We start from the raw sequence: 16,664 nt of genomic DNA, 5'->3' as shown, positions 1-16,664 counted from the left end.
GCAGAGTCTGGGGAGAGTGGGGGGTGGCTCTGGAGCTGCTCCGGGGGCTCCAGGGGCTCCAGGGGGTGCTCGGCGGAGGCCATGCCCAGCCAGAGTGTCCCTTCCCCGGGGTGAGTCTGGAGGAGTGGGGGGTGGCTCTGGAGGTGCTCCGGGGGCTCCAGGGGGTGCTCGGCGGAGGCCATGCCCAGCCAGAGTGGCCCTTCCCCGGGGTGAGTCTGGGGAGAGTGGGGGGTGGCTCTGGAGGTGCTCCGGGGGCTCCAGGGGGTGCTCAGCGGAGGCCATGCCCAGCCAAAGTGGCCCTTCCCCGAGCAGAATCTGGGGAGAGTGGGGGGTGGCTCTGGAGGTGCTCCGGGGGCTCCAGGGGGTGCTCAGTGGAGGCCATGCCCAGCCAGAGTGGCCCTTCCCCGGGGTGAGTCTGGAGGAGTGGGGGGTGGCTCTGGAGGAGCTCCAGGGGTTCCAGGGGGTGCTCGGCGGAGGCCATGCCCAGCCAGAGTGGCCCTTCCCCGGGCATAGTCTGGGGAGAGTGGGGGGTGGCTCTGGAGGTGCTCCGGGGGCTCCAGGGGTTCCAGGGGGTGCTCAGTGGGGGCCATGCCCAGCCAGAGTGGCCCTTCCCCGGGCAAAGTCTGGTCGTGTGCGGGGTGGATGATCCCTGCTCCGCCTCACGCGAGTTCGAGACCGGCTGGGTGCCCTTTTATCCATGAGGCACTGCACTGCCTCCGGCAGCCGAGTTCGGGGCCCGGTGAGGGCTCCAGGCTCCAGGGGCTCCGACCCGGAGCCTCCGACCCGCAGAAGGTGCTCCCTGGCCGGGCAAAGTCTGGCCGTGTGCGGGGTGGATGATCCCTGCTCCGCCTCACGCGAGTTCGAGACCGGCTGGGTGCCCTTTTATCCAAGAATCAACTGGAGTGTGGAGCTTCTACGGGCCTCCAGGGGCACTGCCGACCCAGAGCTGTGCCCCGGCTTCAGTTCTCTGTATCTCAGGAAGTTTTTTATTTATACATTTATTTCATCCATAATCTCTGGCGCCTAAAGGGTTAAATCTCGGTAAGTCGGAGGAGCCGTAGACCGACCAGTGAGTGTTGGCTAGGTTGTAAAATTGATTTCAATGGGCTGTTTTCGACTCGACTATGCAAACTGGCAAAAGTGGCTCGTTGGTCTAGGGGTATGATTCTCGCTTAGGGTGCGAGAGGTCCCGGGTTCAAATCCCGGACGAGCCCCTTCTATAAGGCTGGTATTCACTGACCCATTGTTTGTGGGTTTTCAGTCAGAATTTTCTACTTTCCAATGCAACCAAACTGACTTGCACTTTCCAACTATGAATAATCTCACCAAACATGATTGAGACAGTTCTTTCTATATTTACTGTTATACAAATGAAACTAGCAACGGTTTGTGAAGTCTGCTACCGACATTTTTCCAGGTGTTTCATGCAGTTTTTTTGTAAAAGAAGCTCCCTTCTTGGCCAAAGTTTTGCTCTGCCCTCAATGACCTACCATGACCAGGAAGTGGCAAGAACCAAGCCCTGGCCATTCTTTCTCTAAGTACGTGTTAGCTTTGCGCAGTGGCAGTATTGTAGCCTATGAGGTCAATCCGAGGCGCGATTATTGCTAGTTGAAAACTTTACCCAATACCCCGCCTTGGCAACTTGAAATATAGTCGACTGTGGCAATTTTTGACAGTCTCTGAGGAGGCGTATTTTCATGTATAAGGTAAGCTTGTCAAAACACGTGACATTCCACCAGAAATAGAGCTACATACTTTGTACACAACTAGTTCAGATCAAAGTCATTGGTATGCACGTGCTAGAAGAAGTACACCAGAAGTAACTGATGACGACTTGCTCAAATGTTAATCCTTTTTTCAGTTATGAGACAAAAAATTGGATGAGTTCTCTAGCTTATCATTCCAGGGGTGTGACTGTCACTATGGGAACAAGAGGTCCTGTGTTCAAATCTCGGTAAGTCGGAGGAGCCGTAGACCGACCAGTGAGTGTTGGCTAGTTTGTAAAATTGATTTCAATGGGCTGTTTTCAACTCGACTATGCAAACTGGCAAAAGTGGCTCGTTGGTCTAGGGGTATGATTCTCGCTTTGGGTGCGAGAGGTCCCGGGTTCAAATCCCGGACGAGCCCAAGAACAAACAAGATGGTGCAGTTTAGATCGAACACCTTTTAATGATACTTTATTGCTTTTGTAGGTCAGTTGAGGCCTTGAAATGTACGAATGTGGCTCGTTGGTCTAGGGGTATGATTCTCGCTTAGGGTGCGAGAGGTCCCGGGTTCAAATCCCGGACGAGCCCCTTCTATAAAGCTGGTATTCACTGACCCATTGTTTGTGGGTTTTCAGTCAGAATTTTCTACTTTCCAATGCAACCAAACTGACTTGCACTTTCCAACTATGAATAATCTCACCAAACATGATTGAGACAGTTCTTTCTATATTTACTGTTATACAAATGAAACTAGCAACAGTTTGTCTCTCTTTACTGCAAGAAGATCAAATCTGCTGGGAACTATTGTTTTATTTTGTGGCGGCAAGGTTACGGGTTGAAAATTGATTATTCATCCCGCCTGGTGAAGGCGTACTAAAAAGCAAAGATTTAAGTTGTACCCATGCATTTTGTTACTCTTTAAGTCAACAGGCTTTGAAGTCTGCTACCGACATTTTTCCAGGTGTTACATGCAGTTTTTTTGTAAAAGAAGAAGTACGTGTTAGCTTTGCGCAGTGGCAGTATTGTAGCCTATGAGGTCAATCCGAGGCGCGATTATTGCTAGTTGAAAACTTTACCCAATACCCCGCCTTGGCGACTTGAAATATAGTCGACTGTGGCAATTTTTGACAGTCTCTGAGGAGGCTTATTTTCATGTATAAGGTAAGCTCGTCAAAACACGTGACATTCCACCAGAAATAGAGCTACATACTTTGTACACAACTAGTTCAGATCAAAGTCATTGGTATGCACGTGCTAGAAGAAGTACACCAGAAGTAACTGATGACGACTTGCTCAAATGTTAATCCTTTTTTCAGTTATGAGACAAAAAATTGGATGAGTTCTCTAGCTTATCATTCCAGGGGTGTGACTGTCACTATGGGAACAACAGGTCCTGTGTTCAAATCTCGGTAAGTCGGAGGAGCCGTAGACCGACCAGTGAGTGTTGGCTAGTTTGTAAAATTGATTTCAATGGGCTGTTTTCGACTCGACTATGCAAACTGGCAAAAGTGGCTCGTTGGTCTAGGGGTATGATTCTCGCTTTGGGTGCGAGAGGTCCCGGGTTCAAATCCCGGACGAGCCCAAGAACAAACAAGATGGTGCAGTTTAGATCGAACACCTTTTAATAATACTTAATTGCTTTTGTAGGTCAGTTGAGGCCTTGAAATGTACGAATGTGGCTCGTTGGTCTAGGGGTATGATTCTCGCTTAGGGTGCGAGAGGTCCCGTGTTCAAATCCCGGATGAGCCCCTTCTATAAGGCTGGTATTCACTGACCCATTGTTTCTGGGTTTTCAGTCAGAATTTTCTACTTTCCAATGCAACCAAACTGACTTGCACTTTCCAACTATGAATAATCTCACCAAACATGATTGAGACAGTTCTTTCTATATTTACTGTTATACAAATGAAACTAGCAACGGTTTGTGAAGTCTGCTACCGACATTTTTCCAGGTGTTACATGCAGTTTTTTTGTAAAAGAAGCTCCCTTCTTGGCCAAAGTTTTGCTCTGCCCTCAATGACCTACCATGACCAGGAAGTGGCAAGAACCAAGCCCTGGCCATTCTTTCTCAAAGTACGTGTTAGCTTTGCGCAGTGGCAGTATTGTAGCCTATGAGGTCAATCCGAGGCGCGATTATTGCTAGTTGAAAACTTTACCCAATACCCCGCCTTGGCGACTTGAAATATAGTCAACTGTGGCAATTTTTGACAGTCTCTGAGGAGGCGTATTTTCATGTATAAGGTAAGCTTGTCAAAACACGTGACATTCCACCAGAAATAGAGCTACATACTTTGTACACAACTAGTTCAGATCAAAGTCATTGGTATGCACGTGCTAGAAGAAGTACACCAGAAGTAACTGATGACGACTTGCTCAAATGTTAATCCTTTTTTCAGTTATGAGACAAAAAATTGGATGATTTCTCTAGCTTATCATTCCAGGGGTGTGACTGTCACTATGGGAACAACAGGTCCTGTGTTCAAATCTCGGTAAGTCGGAGGAGCCGTAGACCGACCAGTGAGTGTTGGCTAGTTTGTAAAATTGATTTCAATGGGCTGTTTTCGACTCGACTATGCAAACTGGCAAAAGTGGCTCGTTGGTCTAGGGGTATTATTCTAGCTTTGGGTGCGAGAGGTCCTGGGTTCAAATCCCGGACAAGCCCAAGAACAAACAAGATGGTGCAGATTAGATCGAACACCTTTTAATGATACTTAATTGCTTTTGTAGGTCAGTTGAGGCCTTGAAATGTTCGTAAATGTGGCTCGTTGGTCTAGGGGTATGATTCTCGCTTAGGGTGCGAGAGGTCCAAGGTTCAAATCCCGGACGAGCCCCTTCTATAAGGCTGGTATTCACTGACCCATTGTTTGTGGGTTTTCAGTCAGAATTTTCTACTTTCCAATGCAACCAAACTGACTTGCACTTTCCAACTATGAATAATCTCACCAAACATGATTGAGACAGTTCTTTCTATATTTACTGTTATACAAATGAAACTAGCAACGGTTTGTGAAGTCTGCTACCGACATTTTTCCAGGTGTTACATGCAGTTTTTTTGTAAAAGAAGCTCCCTTCTTGGCCAAAGTTTTGCTCTGCCCTCAATGACCTACCATGACCAGGAAGTGGCAAGAACCAAGCCCTTCCCATTCTTTCTCAAAGTACGTGTTAGCTTTGCGCAGTGGCAGTATTGTAACCTATGAGGTCAATCCGAGGCGCGATTATTGCTAGTTGAAAACTTTACCCAATACCCCGCCTTGGCGACTTGAAATATAGTCAACTGTGGCAATTTTTGACAGTCTCTGAGGAGGCGTATTTTCATGTATAAGGTAAGCTTGTCAAAACACGTGACATTCCACCAGAAATAGAGCTACATACTTTGTACACAACTAGTTCAGATCAAAGTCATTGGTATGCACGTGCTAGAAGAAGTACACCAGAAGTAACTGATGACGACTTGCTCAAATGTTAATCCTTTTTTCAGTTATGAGACAAAAAATTGGATGAGTTCTCTAGCTTATCATTCCAGGGGTGTGACTGTCACTATGGGAACAAGAGGTCCTGTGTTCAAATCTCGGTAAGTCGGAGGAGCCGTAGACCGACCAGTGAGTGTTGGCTAGTTTGTAAAATTGATTTCAATGGGCTGTTTTCGACTCGACTATGCAAACTGGCAAAAGTGGCTCGTTGGTCTAGGGGTATGATTCTCGTTTTGGGTGCGAGAGGTCCCGGGTTCAAATCCCGGACGAGCCCAAGAACAAACAAGATGGTGCAGTTTAGATCGAACACCTTTTAATGATACTTAATTGCTTTTGTAGGTCAGTTGAGGCCTTGAAATGTACGAATGTGGCTCGTTGGTCTAGGGGTATGATTCTCGCTTAGGGTGCGAGAGGTCCCGGGTTCAAATCCCGGACGAGCCCCTTCTATAAGGCTGGTATTCACTGACCTATTGTTTGTGGGTTTTCAGTCAGAATTTTCTACTTTCCAATGCAACCAAACTGACTTGCACTTTCCAACTATGAATAATCTCACCAAACATGATTGAGACAGTTCTTTCTATATTTACTGTTATACAAATGAAACTAGCAACAGTTTGTCTCTCTTTACTGCAAGAAGATCAAATCTGCTGGGAACTATTGTTTTATTTTGTGGCGGCAAGGTTACGGGTTGAAAATTGATTATTCATCCCGCCTGGTGAAGGCGTACTAAAAAGCAAAGATTTAAGTTGTACCCATGCATTTTGTTACTCTTTAAGTCAACAGGCTTTGAAGTCTGCTACCGACATTTTTCCAGGTGTTACATGCAGTTTTTTTGTAAAAGAAGAAGTACGTGTTAGCTTTGCGCAGTGGCAGTATTGTAGCCTATGAGGTCAATCCGAGGCGCGATTATTGCTAGTTGAAAACTTTACCCAATACCCCGCCTTGGCGACTTGAAATATAGTCGACTGTGGCAATTTTTGACAGTCTCTGAGGAGGCTTATTTTCATGTATAAGGTAAGCTCGTCAAAACACGTGACATTCCACCAGAAATAGAGCTACATACTTTGTACACAACTAGTTCAGATCAAAGTCATTGGTATGCACGTGCTAGAAGAAGTACACCAGAAGTAACTGATGACGACTTGCTCAAATGTTAATCCTTTTTTCAGTTATGAGACAAAAAATTGGATGAGTTCTCTAGCTTATCATTCCAGGGGTGTGACTGTCACTATGGGAACAACAGGTCCTGTGTTCAAATCTCGGTAAGTCGGAGGAGCCGTAGACCGACCAGTGAGTGTTGGCTAGTTTGTAAAATTGATTTCAATGGGCTGTTTTCGACTCGACTATGCAAACTGGCAAAAGTGGCTCGTTGGTCTAGGGGTATGATTCTCGCTATGGGTGCGAGAGGTCCCGGGTTCAAATCCCGGACGAGCCCCTTCTATAAGGCTGGTATTCACTGACCCATTGTTTCTGGGTTTTCAGTCAGAATTTTCTACTTTCCAATGCAACCAAACTGACTTGCACTTTCCAACTATGAATAATCTCACCAAACATGATTGAGACAGTTCTTTCTATATTTACTGTTATACAAATGAAACTAGCAACGGTTTGTGAAGTCTGCTACCGACATTTTTCCAGGTGTTACATGCAGTTTTTTTGTAAAAGAAGCTCCCTTCTTGGCCAAAGTTTTGCTCTGCCCTCAATGACCTACCATGACCAGGAAGTGGCAAGAACCAAGCCCTGGCCATTCTTTCTCAAAGTACGTGTTAGCTTTGCGCAGTGGCAGTATTGTAGCCTATGAGGTCAATCCGAGGCGCGATTATTGCTAGTTGAAAACTTTACCCAATACCCCGCCTTGGCAACTTGAAATATAGTCAACTGTGGCAATTTTTGACAGTCTCTGAGGAGGCGTATTTTCATGTATAAGGTAAGCTTGTCAAAACACGTGACATTCCACCAGAAATAGAGTTACATACTTTTTACACAACTAGTTCAGATCAAAGTCATTGGTATGCACGTGCTAGAAGAAGTACACCAGAAGTAACTGATGACGACTTGCTCAAATGTTAATCCTTTTTTCAGTTATGAGACAAAAAATTGGATGATTTCTCTAGCTTATCATTCCAGGGGTGTGACTGTCACTATGGGAACAACAGGTCCTGTGTTCAAATCTCGGTAAGTCGGAGGAGCCGTAGACCGACCAGTGAGTGTTGGCTAGTTTGTAAAATTGATTTCAATGGGCTGTTTTCGACTCGACTATGCAAACTGACAAAAGTGGCTCGTTGGTCTAGGGGTATTATTCTAGCTTTGGGTGCGAGAGGTCCTGGGTTCAAATCCCGGACAAGCCCAAGAACAAACAAGATGGTGCAGATTAGATCGAACACCTTTTAATGATACTTAATTGCTTTTGTAGGTCAGTTGAGGCCTTGAAATGTTCGGAAATGTGGCTCGTTGGTCTAGGGGTATGATTCTCGCTTAGGGTGCGAGAGGTCCCAGGTTCAAATCCCGGACGAGCCCCTTCTATAAGGCTGGTATTCACTGACCCATTGTTTGTGGGTTTTCAGTCAGAATTTTCTACTTTCCAATGCAACCAAACTGACTTGCACTTTCCAACTATGAATAATCTCACCAAACATGATTGAGACAGTTCTTTCTATATTTACTGTTATACAAATGAAACTAGCAACGGTTTGTGAAGTCTGCTACCGACATTTTTCCAGGTGTTACATGCAGTTTTTTTGTAAAAGAAGCTCCCTTCTTGGCCAAAGTTTTGCTCTGCCCTCAATGACCTACCATGACCAGGAAGTGGCAAGAACCAAGCCCTTCCCATTCTTTCTCAAAGTACGTGTTAGCTTTGCGCAGTGGCAGTATTGTAGCCTATGAGGTCAATCCGAGGCGCGATTATTGCTAGTTGAAAACTTTACCCAATACCCCGCCTTGGCAACTTGAAATATAGTCGACTGTGGCAATTTTTGACAGTCTCTGAGGAGGCGTATTTTCATGTATAAGGTAAGCTTGTCAAAACACGTGACATTCCACCAGAAATAGAGCTACATACTTTGTACACAACTAGTTTAGATCAAAGTCATTGGTATGCACGTGCTAGAAGAAGTACACCAGAAGTAACTGATGACGACTTGCTCAAATGTTAATCCTTTTTTCAGTTATGAGACAAAAAATTGGATGAGTTCTCTTGCTTATCATTCCAGGGGTGTGACTGTCACTATGGGAACAAGAGGTCCTGTGTTCAAATCTCGGTAAGTCGGAGGAGCCGTAGACCGACCAGTGAGTGTTGGCTAGTTTGTAAAATTGATTTCAATGGGCTGTTTTCGACTCGACTATGCAAACTGGCAAAAGTGGCTCGTTGGTCTAGGGGTATGATTCTCGTTTTGGGTGCGAGAGGTCCCGGGTTCAAATCCCGGACGAGCCCAAGAACAAACAAGATGGTGCAGTTTAGATAGAACACCTTTTAATGATACTTAATTGCTTTTGTAGGTCAGTTGAGGCCTTGAAATGTACGAATGTGGCTCGTTGGTCTAGGGGTATGATTCTCGCTTAGGGTGCGAGAGGTCCCGGGTTCAAATCCCGGACGAGCCCCTTCTATAAGGCTGGTATTCACTGACCTATTGTTTGTGGGTTTTCAGTCAGAATTTTCTACTTTCCAATGCAACCAAACTGACTTGCACTTTCCAACTATGAATAATCTCACCAAACATGATTGAGACAGTTCTTTCTATATTTACTGTTATACAAATGAAACTAGCAACAGTTTGTCTCTCTTTACTGCAAGAAGATCAAATCTGCTGGGAACTATTGTTTTATTTTGTGGCGGCAAGGTTACGGGTTGAAAATTGATTATTCATCCCGCCTGGTGAAGGCGTACTAAAAAGCAAAGATTTAAGTTGTACCCATGCATTTTGTTACTCTTTAAGTCAACAGGCTTTGAAGTCTGCTACCGACATTTTTCCAGGTGTTACATGCAGTTTTTTTGTAAAAGAAGAAGTACGTGTTAGCTTTGCGCAGTGGCAGTATTGTAGCCTATGAGGTCAATCCGAGGCGCGATTATTGCTAGTTGAAAACTTTACCCAATACCCCGCCTTGGCGACTTGAAATATAGTCGACTGTGGCAATTTTTGACAGTCTCTGAGGAGGCTTATTTTCATGTATAAGGTAAGCTCGTCAAAACACGTGACATTCCACCAGAAATAGAGCTACATACTTTGTACACAGCTAGTTCAGATCAAAGTCATTGGTATGCACGTGCTAGAAGAAGTACACCAGAAGTAACTGATGACGACTTGCTCAAATGTTAATCCTTTTTTCAGTTATGAGACAAAAAATTGGATGAGTTCTCTAGCTTATCATTCCAGGGGTGTGACTGTCACTATGGGAACAACAGGTCCTGTGTTCAAATCTCGGTAAGTCGGAGGAGCCGTAGACCGACCAGTGAGTGTTGGCTAGTTTGTAAAATTGATTTCAATGGGCTGTTTTCGACTCGACTATGCAAACTGGCAAAAGTGGCTCGTTGGTCTAGGGGAATGATTCTCGCTTTGGGTGCGAGAGGTCCCGGGTTCAAATCCCGGACGAGCCCAAGAACAAACAAGATGGTGCAGTTTAGATCGAACACCTTTTAATAATACTTAATTGCTTTTGTAGGTCAGTTGAGGCCTTGAAATGTACGAATGTGGCTCGTTGGTCTAGGGGTATGATTCTCGCTTAGGGTGCGAGAGGTCCCGTGTTCAAATCCCGGACGAGCCCCTTCTATAAGGCTGGTATTCACTGACCCATTGTTTGTGGGTTTTCAGTCAGAATTTTCTACTTTCCAATGCAACCAAACTGACTTGCACTTTCCAACTATGAATAATCTCACCAAACATGATTGAGACAGTTCTTTCTATATTTACTGTTATACAAATGAAACTAGCAACGGTTTGTGAAGACTGCTACCGACATTTTTCCAGGTGTTACATGCAGTTTTTTTGTAAAAGAAGCTCCCTTCTTGGCCAAAGTTTTGCTCTGCCCTCAATGACCTACCATGACCAGGAAGTGGCAAGAACCAAGCCCTTCCCATTCTTTCTCAAAGTACGTGTTAGCTTTGCGCAGTGGCAGTATTGTAGCCTATGAGGTCAATCCGAGGCGCGATTATTGCTAGTTGAAAACTTTACCCAATACCCCGCCTTGGCAACTTGAAATATAGTCGACTGTGGCAATTTTTGACAGTCTCTGAGGAGGCGTATTTTCATGTATAAGGTAAGCTTGTCAAAACACGTGACATTCCACCAGAAATAGAGCTACATACTTTGTACACAACTAGTTTAGATCAAAGTCATTGGTATGCACGTGCTAGAAGAAGTACACCAGAAGTAACTGATGACGACTTGCTCAAATGTTAATCCTTTTTTCAGTTATGAGACAAAAAATTGGATGAGTTCTCTAGCTTATCAATCCAGGGGTGTGACTGTCACTATGGGAACAAGAGGTCCTGTGTTCAAATCTCGGTAAGTCGGAGGAGCCGTTGACCGACCAGTGAGTGTTGGCTAGTTTGTAAAATTGATTTCAATGGGCTGTTTTCGACTCGACTATGCAAAGTGGCCAAAGTGGCTTGTTGGTCTAGGGGTATGATTCTCGCTATGGGTGCGAGAGGTCCCGGGTTCAAATCCCGGACGAGCCCCTTCAATAAGGCTGGTATTCACTGACCCATTGTTTGTGGGTTTTCAGTCAGAATTTTCTACTTTCCAATGCAACCAAACTGACTATGCAAACTGGCAAAAGTGGCTCGTTGGTCTAGGGGTATGATTCTCGCTTTGGGTGCGAGAGGTCCCGGGTTCAAATCCCGGACGAGCCCAAGAACAAACAAGATGGTGCAGTTTAGATCGAACACCTTTTAATAATACTTAATTGCTTTTGTAGGTCAGTTGAGGCCTTGAAATGTACGAATGTGGCTCGTTGGTCTAGGGGTATGATTCTCGCTTAGGGTGCGAGAGGTCCCGTGTTCAAATCCCGGACGAGCCCCTTCTATAAGGCTGGTATTCACTGACCCATTGTTTGTGGGTTTTCAGTCAGAATTTTCTACTTTCCAATGCAACCAAACTGACTTGCACTTTCCAACTATGAATAATCTCACCAAACATGATTGAGACAGTTCTTTCTATATTTACTGTTATACAAATGAAACTAGCAACGGTTTGTGAAGACTGCTACCGACATTTTTCCAGGTGTTACATGCAGTTTTTTTGTAAAAGAAGCTCCCTTCTTGGCCAAAGTTTTGCTCTGCCCTCAATGACCTACCATGACCAGGAAGTGGCAAGAACCAAGCCCTTCCCATTCTTTCTCAAAGTACGTGTTAGCTTTGCGCAGTGGCAGTATTGTAGCCTATGAGGTCAATCCGAGGCGCGATTATTGCTAGTTGAAAACTTTACCCAATACCCCGCCTTGGCAACTTGAAATATAGTCGACTGTGGCAATTTTTGACAGTCTCTGAGGAGGCGTATTTTCATGTATAAGGTAAGCTTGTCAAAACACGTGACATTCCACCAGAAATAGAGCTACATACTTTGTACACAACTAGTTTAGATCAAAGTCATTGGTATGCACGTGCTAGAAGAAGTACACCAGAAGTAACTGATGACGACTTGCTCAAATGTTAATCCTTTTTTCAGTTATGAGACAAAAAATTGGATGAGTTCTCTAGCTTATCAATCCAGGGGTGTGACTGTCACTATGGGAACAAGAGGTCCTGTGTTCAAATCTCGGTAAGTCGGAGGAGCCGTTGACCGACCAGTGAGTGTTGGCTAGTTTGTAAAATTGATTTCAATGGGCTGTTTTCGACTCGACTATGCAAAGTGGCCAAAGTGGCTTGTTGGTCTAGGGGTATGATTCTCGCTATGGGTGCGAGAGGTCCCGGGTTCAAATCCCGGACGAGCCCCTTCAATAAGGCTGGTATTCACTGACCCATTGTTTGTGGGTTTTCAGTCAGAATTTTCTACTTTCCAATGCAACCAAACTGACTATGCAAACTGGCAAAAGTGGCTCGTTGGTCTGGGGGTATGATTCTGGCTTTTGGTGCGAGAGGTCCCGGGTTCAAATCCCGGATGAGCCCAAGAACAAACAAGTTGGTGCAGTTTAGATCGAACACCTTTTAATGATACTTAATTGCTTTTGTAGGTCAGTTGAGGCCTTGAAATGTACGAATGTGGCTCGTTGGTCTAGGGGTATGATTCTCGCTTAGGGTGCGAGAGGTCCCGGGTTCAAATCCCGGACGAGCCCCTTCTATAAAGCTGGTATTCACTGACCCATTGATTGTGGGTTTTCAGTCAGAATTTTCTACTTTCCAATGCAACCAAACTGACTTGCACTTTCCAACTATGAATAATCTCACCAAACATGATTGAGACAGTTCTTTCTATATTTACTGTTATACAAATGAAACTAGCAACGGTTTGTGAAGACTGCTACCGACATTTTTCCAGGTGTTACATGCAGTTTTTTTGTAAAAGAAGCTCCCTTCTTGGCCAAAGTTTTGCTCTGCCCTCAATGACCTACCATGACCAGGAAGTGGCAAGAACCAAGCCCTGGCCATTCTTTCTCAAAGTACGTGTTAGCTTTGCGCAGTGGCAGTATTGTAGCCTATGAGGTCAATCCGAGGCGCGATTATTGCTAGTTGAAAACTTTACCCAATACCCCGCCTTGGCGACTTGAAATATAGTCGACTGTGGCAATTTTTGACAGTCTCTGAGGAGGCTTATTTTCATGTATAAGGTAAGCTCGTCAAAACACGTGACATTCCACCAGAAATCGAGCCACATACTTTGTACACAACTAGTTCAGATCAAAGTCATTGGTATGCACGTGCTAGAAGAAGTACACCAGAAGTAACTGATGACGACTTGCTCAAATGTTAATCCTTTTTTCAGTTATGAGACAAAAAATTGGATGAGTTCTCTAGCTTATCATTCCAGGGGTGTGACTGTCACTATGGGAACAACAGGTCCTGTGTTCAAATCTCGGTAAGTCGGAGGAGCCGTAGACCGACCAGTGAGTGTTGGCTAGTTTGTAAAATTGATTTCAATGGGCTGTTTTCGACTCGACTATGCAAACTGGCAAAAGTGGCTCGTTGGTCTAGGAGTATGATTCTCGCTTTGGGTGCGAGAGGTCCCGGGTTCAAATCCCGGACGAGCCCAAGAACAAGCAAAATGGTGCAGTTTAAATCGAACACCTTTTAATGAAACTTAATTGCTTTTGTAGGTCAGTTGAGGCCTTGAAATATATGAAAATGTGGCTCGTTGGTCTAGGGGTATGATTCTCGCTTAGGGTGCGAGAGGTCCCGGGTTCAAATCCCGGATGAGCCCCTTCTATAAGGCTGGTATTCACTGACCCATTGTTTCTGGGTTTTCAGTCAGAATTTTCTACTTTCCAATGCAACCAAACTGACTTGCACTTTCCAACTATGAATAATCTCACCAAACATGATTGAGACAGTTCTTTCTATATTTACTGTTATACAAATGAAACTAGCAACGGTTTGTGAAGTCTGCTACCGACATTTTTCCAGGTGTTACATGCAGTTTTTTTGTAAAAGAAGCTCCCTTCTTGGCCAAAGTTTTGCTCTGCCCTCAATGACCTACCATGACCAGGAAGTGGCAAGAACCAAGCCCTGGCCATTCTTTCTCAAAGTACGTGTTAGCTTTGCGCAGTGGCAGTATTGTAGCCTATGAGGTCAAGCCGAGGCGCGATTATTGCTAGTTGAAAACTTTACCCAATACCCCGCCTTGGCAACTTGAAATATAGTCAACTGTGGCAATTTTTGACAGTCTCTGAGGAGGCGTATTTTCATGTATAAGGTAAGCTTGTCAAAACACGTGACATTCCACCAGAAATAGAGCTACATACTTTGTACACAACTAGTTCAGATCAAAGTCATTGGTATGCACGTGCTAGAAGAAGTACACCAGAAGTAACTGATGACGACTTGCTCAAATGTTAATCCTTTTTTCAGTTATGAGACAAAAAATTGGATGATTTCTCTAGCTTATCATTCCAGGGGTGTGACTGTCACTATGGGAACAACAGGTCCTGTGTTCAAATCTCGGTAAGTCGGAGGAGCCGTAGACCGACCAGTGAGTGTTGGCTAGTTTGTAAAATTGATTTCAATGGGCTGTTTTCGACTCGACTATGCAAACTGGCAAAAGTGGCTCGTTGGTCTAGGGGTATTATTCTAGCTTTGGGTGCGAGAGGTCCTGGGTTCAAATCCCGGACAAGCCCAAGAACAAACAAGATGGTGCAGATTAGATCGAACACCTTTTAATGATACTTAATTGCTTTTGTAGGTCAGTTGAGGCCTTGAAATGTACGTAAATGTGGCTCGTTGGTCTAGGGGTATGATTCTCGCTTAGGGTGCGAGAGGTCCCAGGTTCAAATCCCGGACGAGCCCCTTCTATAAGGCTGGTATTCACTGACCCATTGTTTGTGGGTTTTCAGTCAGAATTTTCTACTTTCCAATGCAACCAAACTGACTTGCACTTTCCAACTATGAATAATCTCACCAAACATGATTGAGACAGTTCTTTCTATATTTACTGTTATACAAATGAAACTAGCAACGGTTTGTGAAGTCTGCTACCGACATTTTTCCAGGTGTTACATGCAGTTTTTTTGTAAAAGAAGCTCCCTTCTTGGCCAAAGTTTTGCTCTGCCCTCAATGACCTACCATGACCAGGAAGTGGCAAGAACCAAGCCCTTCCCATTCTTTCTCAAAGTACGTGTTAGCTTTGCGCAGTGGCAGTATTGTAGCCTATGAGGTCAATCCGAGGCGCGATTATTGCTAGTTGAAAACTTTACCCAATACCCCGCCTTGGCAACTTGAAATATAGTCGACTGTGGCAATTTTTGACAGTCTCTGAGGAGGCGTATTTTCATGTATAAGGTAAGCTTGTCAAAACACGTGACATTCCACCAGAAATAGAGCTACATACTTTGTACACAACTAGTTTAGATCAAAGTCATTGGTATGCACGTGCTAGAAGAAGTACACCAGAAGTAACTGATGACGACTTGCTCAAATGTTAATCCTTTTTTCAGTTATGAGACAAAAAATTGGATGAGTTCTCTAGCTTATCATTCCAGGGGTGTGACTGTCACTATGGGAACAAGAGGTCCTGTGTTAAAATCTCGGTAAGTCGGAGGAGCCGTAGACCGACCAGTGAGTGTTGGCTAGTTTGTAAAATTGATTTCAATGGGCTGTTTTCGACTCGACTATGCAAACTGGCAAAAGTGGCTCGTTGGTCTAGGGGTATGATTCTCGTTTTGGGTGCGAGAGGTCCCGGGTTCAAATCCCGGACGAGCCCAAGAACAAACAAGATGGTGCAGTTTAGATCGAACACCTTTTAATGATACTTAATTGCTTTAGTAGGTCAGTTGAGGCCTTGAAATATACGAATGTGGCTCGTTGGTCTAGGGGTATGATTCTCGCTTAGGGTGCGAGAGGTCCCGGATTCAAATCCCGGACGAGCCCCTTCTATAAGGCTGGTATTCACTGACCTATTGTTTGTGGGTTTTCAGTCAGAATTTTCTACTTTCCAATGCAACCAAACTGACTTGCACTTTCCAACTATGAATAATCTCACCAAACATGATTGAGACAGTTCTTTCTATATTTACTGTTATACAAATGAAACTAGCAACGGTTTGTGAAGACTGCTACCGACATTTTTCCAGGTGTTACATGCAGTTTTTTTGTAAAAGAAGCTCCCTTCTTGGCCAAAGTTTTGCTCTGCCCTCAATGACCTACCATGACCAGGAAGTGGCAAGAACCAAGCCCTGGCCATTCTTTCTCAAAGTACGTGTTAGCTTTGCGCAGTGGCAGTATTGTAGCCTATGAGGTCAATCCGAGGCGCGATTATTGCTAGTTGAAAACTTTACCCAATACCCCGCCTTGGCGACTTGAAATATAGTCGACTGTGGCAATTTTTGACAGTCTCTGAGGAGGCTTATTTTCATGTATAAGGTAAGCTCGTCAAAACACGTGACATTCCACCAGAAATCGAGCTACATACTTTGTACACAACTAGTTCAGATCAAAGTCATTGGTATGCACGTGCTAGAAGAAGTACACCAGAAGTAACTGATGACGACTTGCTCAAATGTTAATCCTTTTTTCAGTTATGAGACAAAAAATTGGATGAGTTCTCTAGCTTATCATTCCAGGGGTGTGACTGTCACTATGGGAACAACAGGTCCTGTGTTCAAATCTCGGTAAGTCGGAGGAGCCGTAGACCGACCAGTGAGTGTTGGCTAGTTTGTAAAATTGATTTCAATGGGCTGTTTTCGACTCGACTATGCAAACTGGCAAAAGTGGCTCGTTGGTCTAGGAGTATGATTCTCGCTTTGGGTGCGAGAGGTCCCGGGTTCAAATCCCGGACGAGCCCAAGAACAAGCAAAATGGTGCAGTTTAAATCGAACACCTTTTAATGAAACTCAATTGCTTTTGTAG

At 44.6% G+C, this 16,664-nt stretch overlaps 39 non-coding genes across 39 annotated transcripts; all 39 read left to right on the top strand.

Annotated features, from left to right (window-relative positions):
- Positions 1 to 1,142: 1,142 nt before the first annotated feature.
- Positions 1,143 to 1,214, top strand: trnap-agg (transfer RNA proline (anticodon AGG)). The gene has a single exon. It is a non-coding gene; the product is annotated as a tRNA-Pro (tRNA).
- Positions 1,215 to 1,547: 333 nt separating this feature from the next.
- LOC140366418 (U4 spliceosomal RNA) lies at positions 1,548 to 1,688 on the top strand. The gene has a single exon (XR_011927968.1). It is a non-coding gene; the product is annotated as a U4 spliceosomal RNA (small nuclear RNA).
- A 367-nt stretch (positions 1,689 to 2,055) lies between these two features.
- trnap-ugg (transfer RNA proline (anticodon UGG)) lies at positions 2,056 to 2,127 on the top strand. Its single transcript has one exon. It is a non-coding gene; the product is annotated as a tRNA-Pro (tRNA).
- Positions 2,128 to 2,222: 95 nt separating this feature from the next.
- On the top strand, positions 2,223 to 2,294 carry trnap-agg (transfer RNA proline (anticodon AGG)). The gene has a single exon. It is a non-coding gene; the product is annotated as a tRNA-Pro (tRNA).
- A 414-nt stretch (positions 2,295 to 2,708) lies between these two features.
- LOC140366533 (U4 spliceosomal RNA) lies at positions 2,709 to 2,849 on the top strand. Its single transcript, XR_011928079.1, has one exon. It is a non-coding gene; the product is annotated as a U4 spliceosomal RNA (small nuclear RNA).
- A 367-nt stretch (positions 2,850 to 3,216) lies between these two features.
- trnap-ugg (transfer RNA proline (anticodon UGG)) lies at positions 3,217 to 3,288 on the top strand. Its single transcript has one exon. It is a non-coding gene; the product is annotated as a tRNA-Pro (tRNA).
- Positions 3,289 to 3,383: 95 nt separating this feature from the next.
- On the top strand, positions 3,384 to 3,455 carry trnap-agg (transfer RNA proline (anticodon AGG)). The gene has a single exon. It is a non-coding gene; the product is annotated as a tRNA-Pro (tRNA).
- Positions 3,456 to 3,788: 333 nt separating this feature from the next.
- LOC140366436 (U4 spliceosomal RNA) lies at positions 3,789 to 3,929 on the top strand. The gene has a single exon (XR_011927986.1). It is a non-coding gene; the product is annotated as a U4 spliceosomal RNA (small nuclear RNA).
- Positions 3,930 to 4,465: 536 nt separating this feature from the next.
- trnap-agg (transfer RNA proline (anticodon AGG)) lies at positions 4,466 to 4,537 on the top strand. The gene has a single exon. It is a non-coding gene; the product is annotated as a tRNA-Pro (tRNA).
- A 333-nt stretch (positions 4,538 to 4,870) lies between these two features.
- On the top strand, positions 4,871 to 5,011 carry LOC140366480 (U4 spliceosomal RNA). The gene has a single exon (XR_011928029.1). It is a non-coding gene; the product is annotated as a U4 spliceosomal RNA (small nuclear RNA).
- Positions 5,012 to 5,378: 367 nt separating this feature from the next.
- trnap-ugg (transfer RNA proline (anticodon UGG)) lies at positions 5,379 to 5,450 on the top strand. Its single transcript has one exon. It is a non-coding gene; the product is annotated as a tRNA-Pro (tRNA).
- Positions 5,451 to 5,545: 95 nt separating this feature from the next.
- trnap-agg (transfer RNA proline (anticodon AGG)) lies at positions 5,546 to 5,617 on the top strand. Its single transcript has one exon. It is a non-coding gene; the product is annotated as a tRNA-Pro (tRNA).
- Positions 5,618 to 6,031: 414 nt separating this feature from the next.
- On the top strand, positions 6,032 to 6,172 carry LOC140366532 (U4 spliceosomal RNA). Its single transcript, XR_011928078.1, has one exon. It is a non-coding gene; the product is annotated as a U4 spliceosomal RNA (small nuclear RNA).
- A 367-nt stretch (positions 6,173 to 6,539) lies between these two features.
- On the top strand, positions 6,540 to 6,611 carry trnap-ugg (transfer RNA proline (anticodon UGG)). The gene has a single exon. It is a non-coding gene; the product is annotated as a tRNA-Pro (tRNA).
- Positions 6,612 to 6,944: 333 nt separating this feature from the next.
- On the top strand, positions 6,945 to 7,085 carry LOC140366470 (U4 spliceosomal RNA). The gene has a single exon (XR_011928019.1). It is a non-coding gene; the product is annotated as a U4 spliceosomal RNA (small nuclear RNA).
- Positions 7,086 to 7,621: 536 nt separating this feature from the next.
- trnap-agg (transfer RNA proline (anticodon AGG)) lies at positions 7,622 to 7,693 on the top strand. The gene has a single exon. It is a non-coding gene; the product is annotated as a tRNA-Pro (tRNA).
- A 333-nt stretch (positions 7,694 to 8,026) lies between these two features.
- LOC140366417 (U4 spliceosomal RNA) lies at positions 8,027 to 8,167 on the top strand. The gene has a single exon (XR_011927967.1). It is a non-coding gene; the product is annotated as a U4 spliceosomal RNA (small nuclear RNA).
- Positions 8,168 to 8,534: 367 nt separating this feature from the next.
- Positions 8,535 to 8,606, top strand: trnap-ugg (transfer RNA proline (anticodon UGG)). Its single transcript has one exon. It is a non-coding gene; the product is annotated as a tRNA-Pro (tRNA).
- Positions 8,607 to 8,701: 95 nt separating this feature from the next.
- trnap-agg (transfer RNA proline (anticodon AGG)) lies at positions 8,702 to 8,773 on the top strand. Its single transcript has one exon. It is a non-coding gene; the product is annotated as a tRNA-Pro (tRNA).
- A 414-nt stretch (positions 8,774 to 9,187) lies between these two features.
- LOC140366531 (U4 spliceosomal RNA) lies at positions 9,188 to 9,328 on the top strand. The gene has a single exon (XR_011928077.1). It is a non-coding gene; the product is annotated as a U4 spliceosomal RNA (small nuclear RNA).
- A 367-nt stretch (positions 9,329 to 9,695) lies between these two features.
- On the top strand, positions 9,696 to 9,767 carry trnap-ugg (transfer RNA proline (anticodon UGG)). Its single transcript has one exon. It is a non-coding gene; the product is annotated as a tRNA-Pro (tRNA).
- Positions 9,768 to 9,862: 95 nt separating this feature from the next.
- Positions 9,863 to 9,934, top strand: trnap-agg (transfer RNA proline (anticodon AGG)). The gene has a single exon. It is a non-coding gene; the product is annotated as a tRNA-Pro (tRNA).
- A 333-nt stretch (positions 9,935 to 10,267) lies between these two features.
- On the top strand, positions 10,268 to 10,408 carry LOC140366416 (U4 spliceosomal RNA). The gene has a single exon (XR_011927966.1). It is a non-coding gene; the product is annotated as a U4 spliceosomal RNA (small nuclear RNA).
- A 367-nt stretch (positions 10,409 to 10,775) lies between these two features.
- Positions 10,776 to 10,847, top strand: trnap-ugg (transfer RNA proline (anticodon UGG)). The gene has a single exon. It is a non-coding gene; the product is annotated as a tRNA-Pro (tRNA).
- A 102-nt stretch (positions 10,848 to 10,949) lies between these two features.
- trnap-ugg (transfer RNA proline (anticodon UGG)) lies at positions 10,950 to 11,021 on the top strand. Its single transcript has one exon. It is a non-coding gene; the product is annotated as a tRNA-Pro (tRNA).
- Positions 11,022 to 11,116: 95 nt separating this feature from the next.
- On the top strand, positions 11,117 to 11,188 carry trnap-agg (transfer RNA proline (anticodon AGG)). Its single transcript has one exon. It is a non-coding gene; the product is annotated as a tRNA-Pro (tRNA).
- A 333-nt stretch (positions 11,189 to 11,521) lies between these two features.
- On the top strand, positions 11,522 to 11,662 carry LOC140366415 (U4 spliceosomal RNA). The gene has a single exon (XR_011927965.1). It is a non-coding gene; the product is annotated as a U4 spliceosomal RNA (small nuclear RNA).
- Positions 11,663 to 12,029: 367 nt separating this feature from the next.
- On the top strand, positions 12,030 to 12,101 carry trnap-ugg (transfer RNA proline (anticodon UGG)). Its single transcript has one exon. It is a non-coding gene; the product is annotated as a tRNA-Pro (tRNA).
- A 269-nt stretch (positions 12,102 to 12,370) lies between these two features.
- Positions 12,371 to 12,442, top strand: trnap-agg (transfer RNA proline (anticodon AGG)). Its single transcript has one exon. It is a non-coding gene; the product is annotated as a tRNA-Pro (tRNA).
- A 333-nt stretch (positions 12,443 to 12,775) lies between these two features.
- LOC140366530 (U4 spliceosomal RNA) lies at positions 12,776 to 12,916 on the top strand. Its single transcript, XR_011928076.1, has one exon. It is a non-coding gene; the product is annotated as a U4 spliceosomal RNA (small nuclear RNA).
- A 367-nt stretch (positions 12,917 to 13,283) lies between these two features.
- trnap-ugg (transfer RNA proline (anticodon UGG)) lies at positions 13,284 to 13,355 on the top strand. Its single transcript has one exon. It is a non-coding gene; the product is annotated as a tRNA-Pro (tRNA).
- Positions 13,356 to 13,452: 97 nt separating this feature from the next.
- Positions 13,453 to 13,524, top strand: trnap-agg (transfer RNA proline (anticodon AGG)). The gene has a single exon. It is a non-coding gene; the product is annotated as a tRNA-Pro (tRNA).
- Positions 13,525 to 13,857: 333 nt separating this feature from the next.
- On the top strand, positions 13,858 to 13,998 carry LOC140366476 (U4 spliceosomal RNA). The gene has a single exon (XR_011928025.1). It is a non-coding gene; the product is annotated as a U4 spliceosomal RNA (small nuclear RNA).
- Positions 13,999 to 14,534: 536 nt separating this feature from the next.
- On the top strand, positions 14,535 to 14,606 carry trnap-agg (transfer RNA proline (anticodon AGG)). The gene has a single exon. It is a non-coding gene; the product is annotated as a tRNA-Pro (tRNA).
- Positions 14,607 to 14,939: 333 nt separating this feature from the next.
- Positions 14,940 to 15,080, top strand: LOC140366414 (U4 spliceosomal RNA). The gene has a single exon (XR_011927964.1). It is a non-coding gene; the product is annotated as a U4 spliceosomal RNA (small nuclear RNA).
- A 367-nt stretch (positions 15,081 to 15,447) lies between these two features.
- trnap-ugg (transfer RNA proline (anticodon UGG)) lies at positions 15,448 to 15,519 on the top strand. The gene has a single exon. It is a non-coding gene; the product is annotated as a tRNA-Pro (tRNA).
- Positions 15,520 to 15,614: 95 nt separating this feature from the next.
- On the top strand, positions 15,615 to 15,686 carry trnap-agg (transfer RNA proline (anticodon AGG)). The gene has a single exon. It is a non-coding gene; the product is annotated as a tRNA-Pro (tRNA).
- Positions 15,687 to 16,019: 333 nt separating this feature from the next.
- LOC140366529 (U4 spliceosomal RNA) lies at positions 16,020 to 16,160 on the top strand. The gene has a single exon (XR_011928075.1). It is a non-coding gene; the product is annotated as a U4 spliceosomal RNA (small nuclear RNA).
- Positions 16,161 to 16,527: 367 nt separating this feature from the next.
- Positions 16,528 to 16,599, top strand: trnap-ugg (transfer RNA proline (anticodon UGG)). Its single transcript has one exon. It is a non-coding gene; the product is annotated as a tRNA-Pro (tRNA).
- The last annotated feature ends 65 nt before the right edge of the window (positions 16,600 to 16,664 follow it).

Source organism: Eucyclogobius newberryi, unplaced genomic scaffold (assembly GCF_026437365.1).
Source record: "Eucyclogobius newberryi isolate DKJ021-1_F unplaced genomic scaffold, fEucNew1.0.hap1 SCAF_19, whole genome shotgun sequence".
Taxonomy (NCBI): Eukaryota; Metazoa; Chordata; class Actinopteri; order Gobiiformes; family Gobiidae; genus Eucyclogobius; species Eucyclogobius newberryi.
This window is presented reverse-complemented; position numbering and strand designations above follow the sequence as displayed.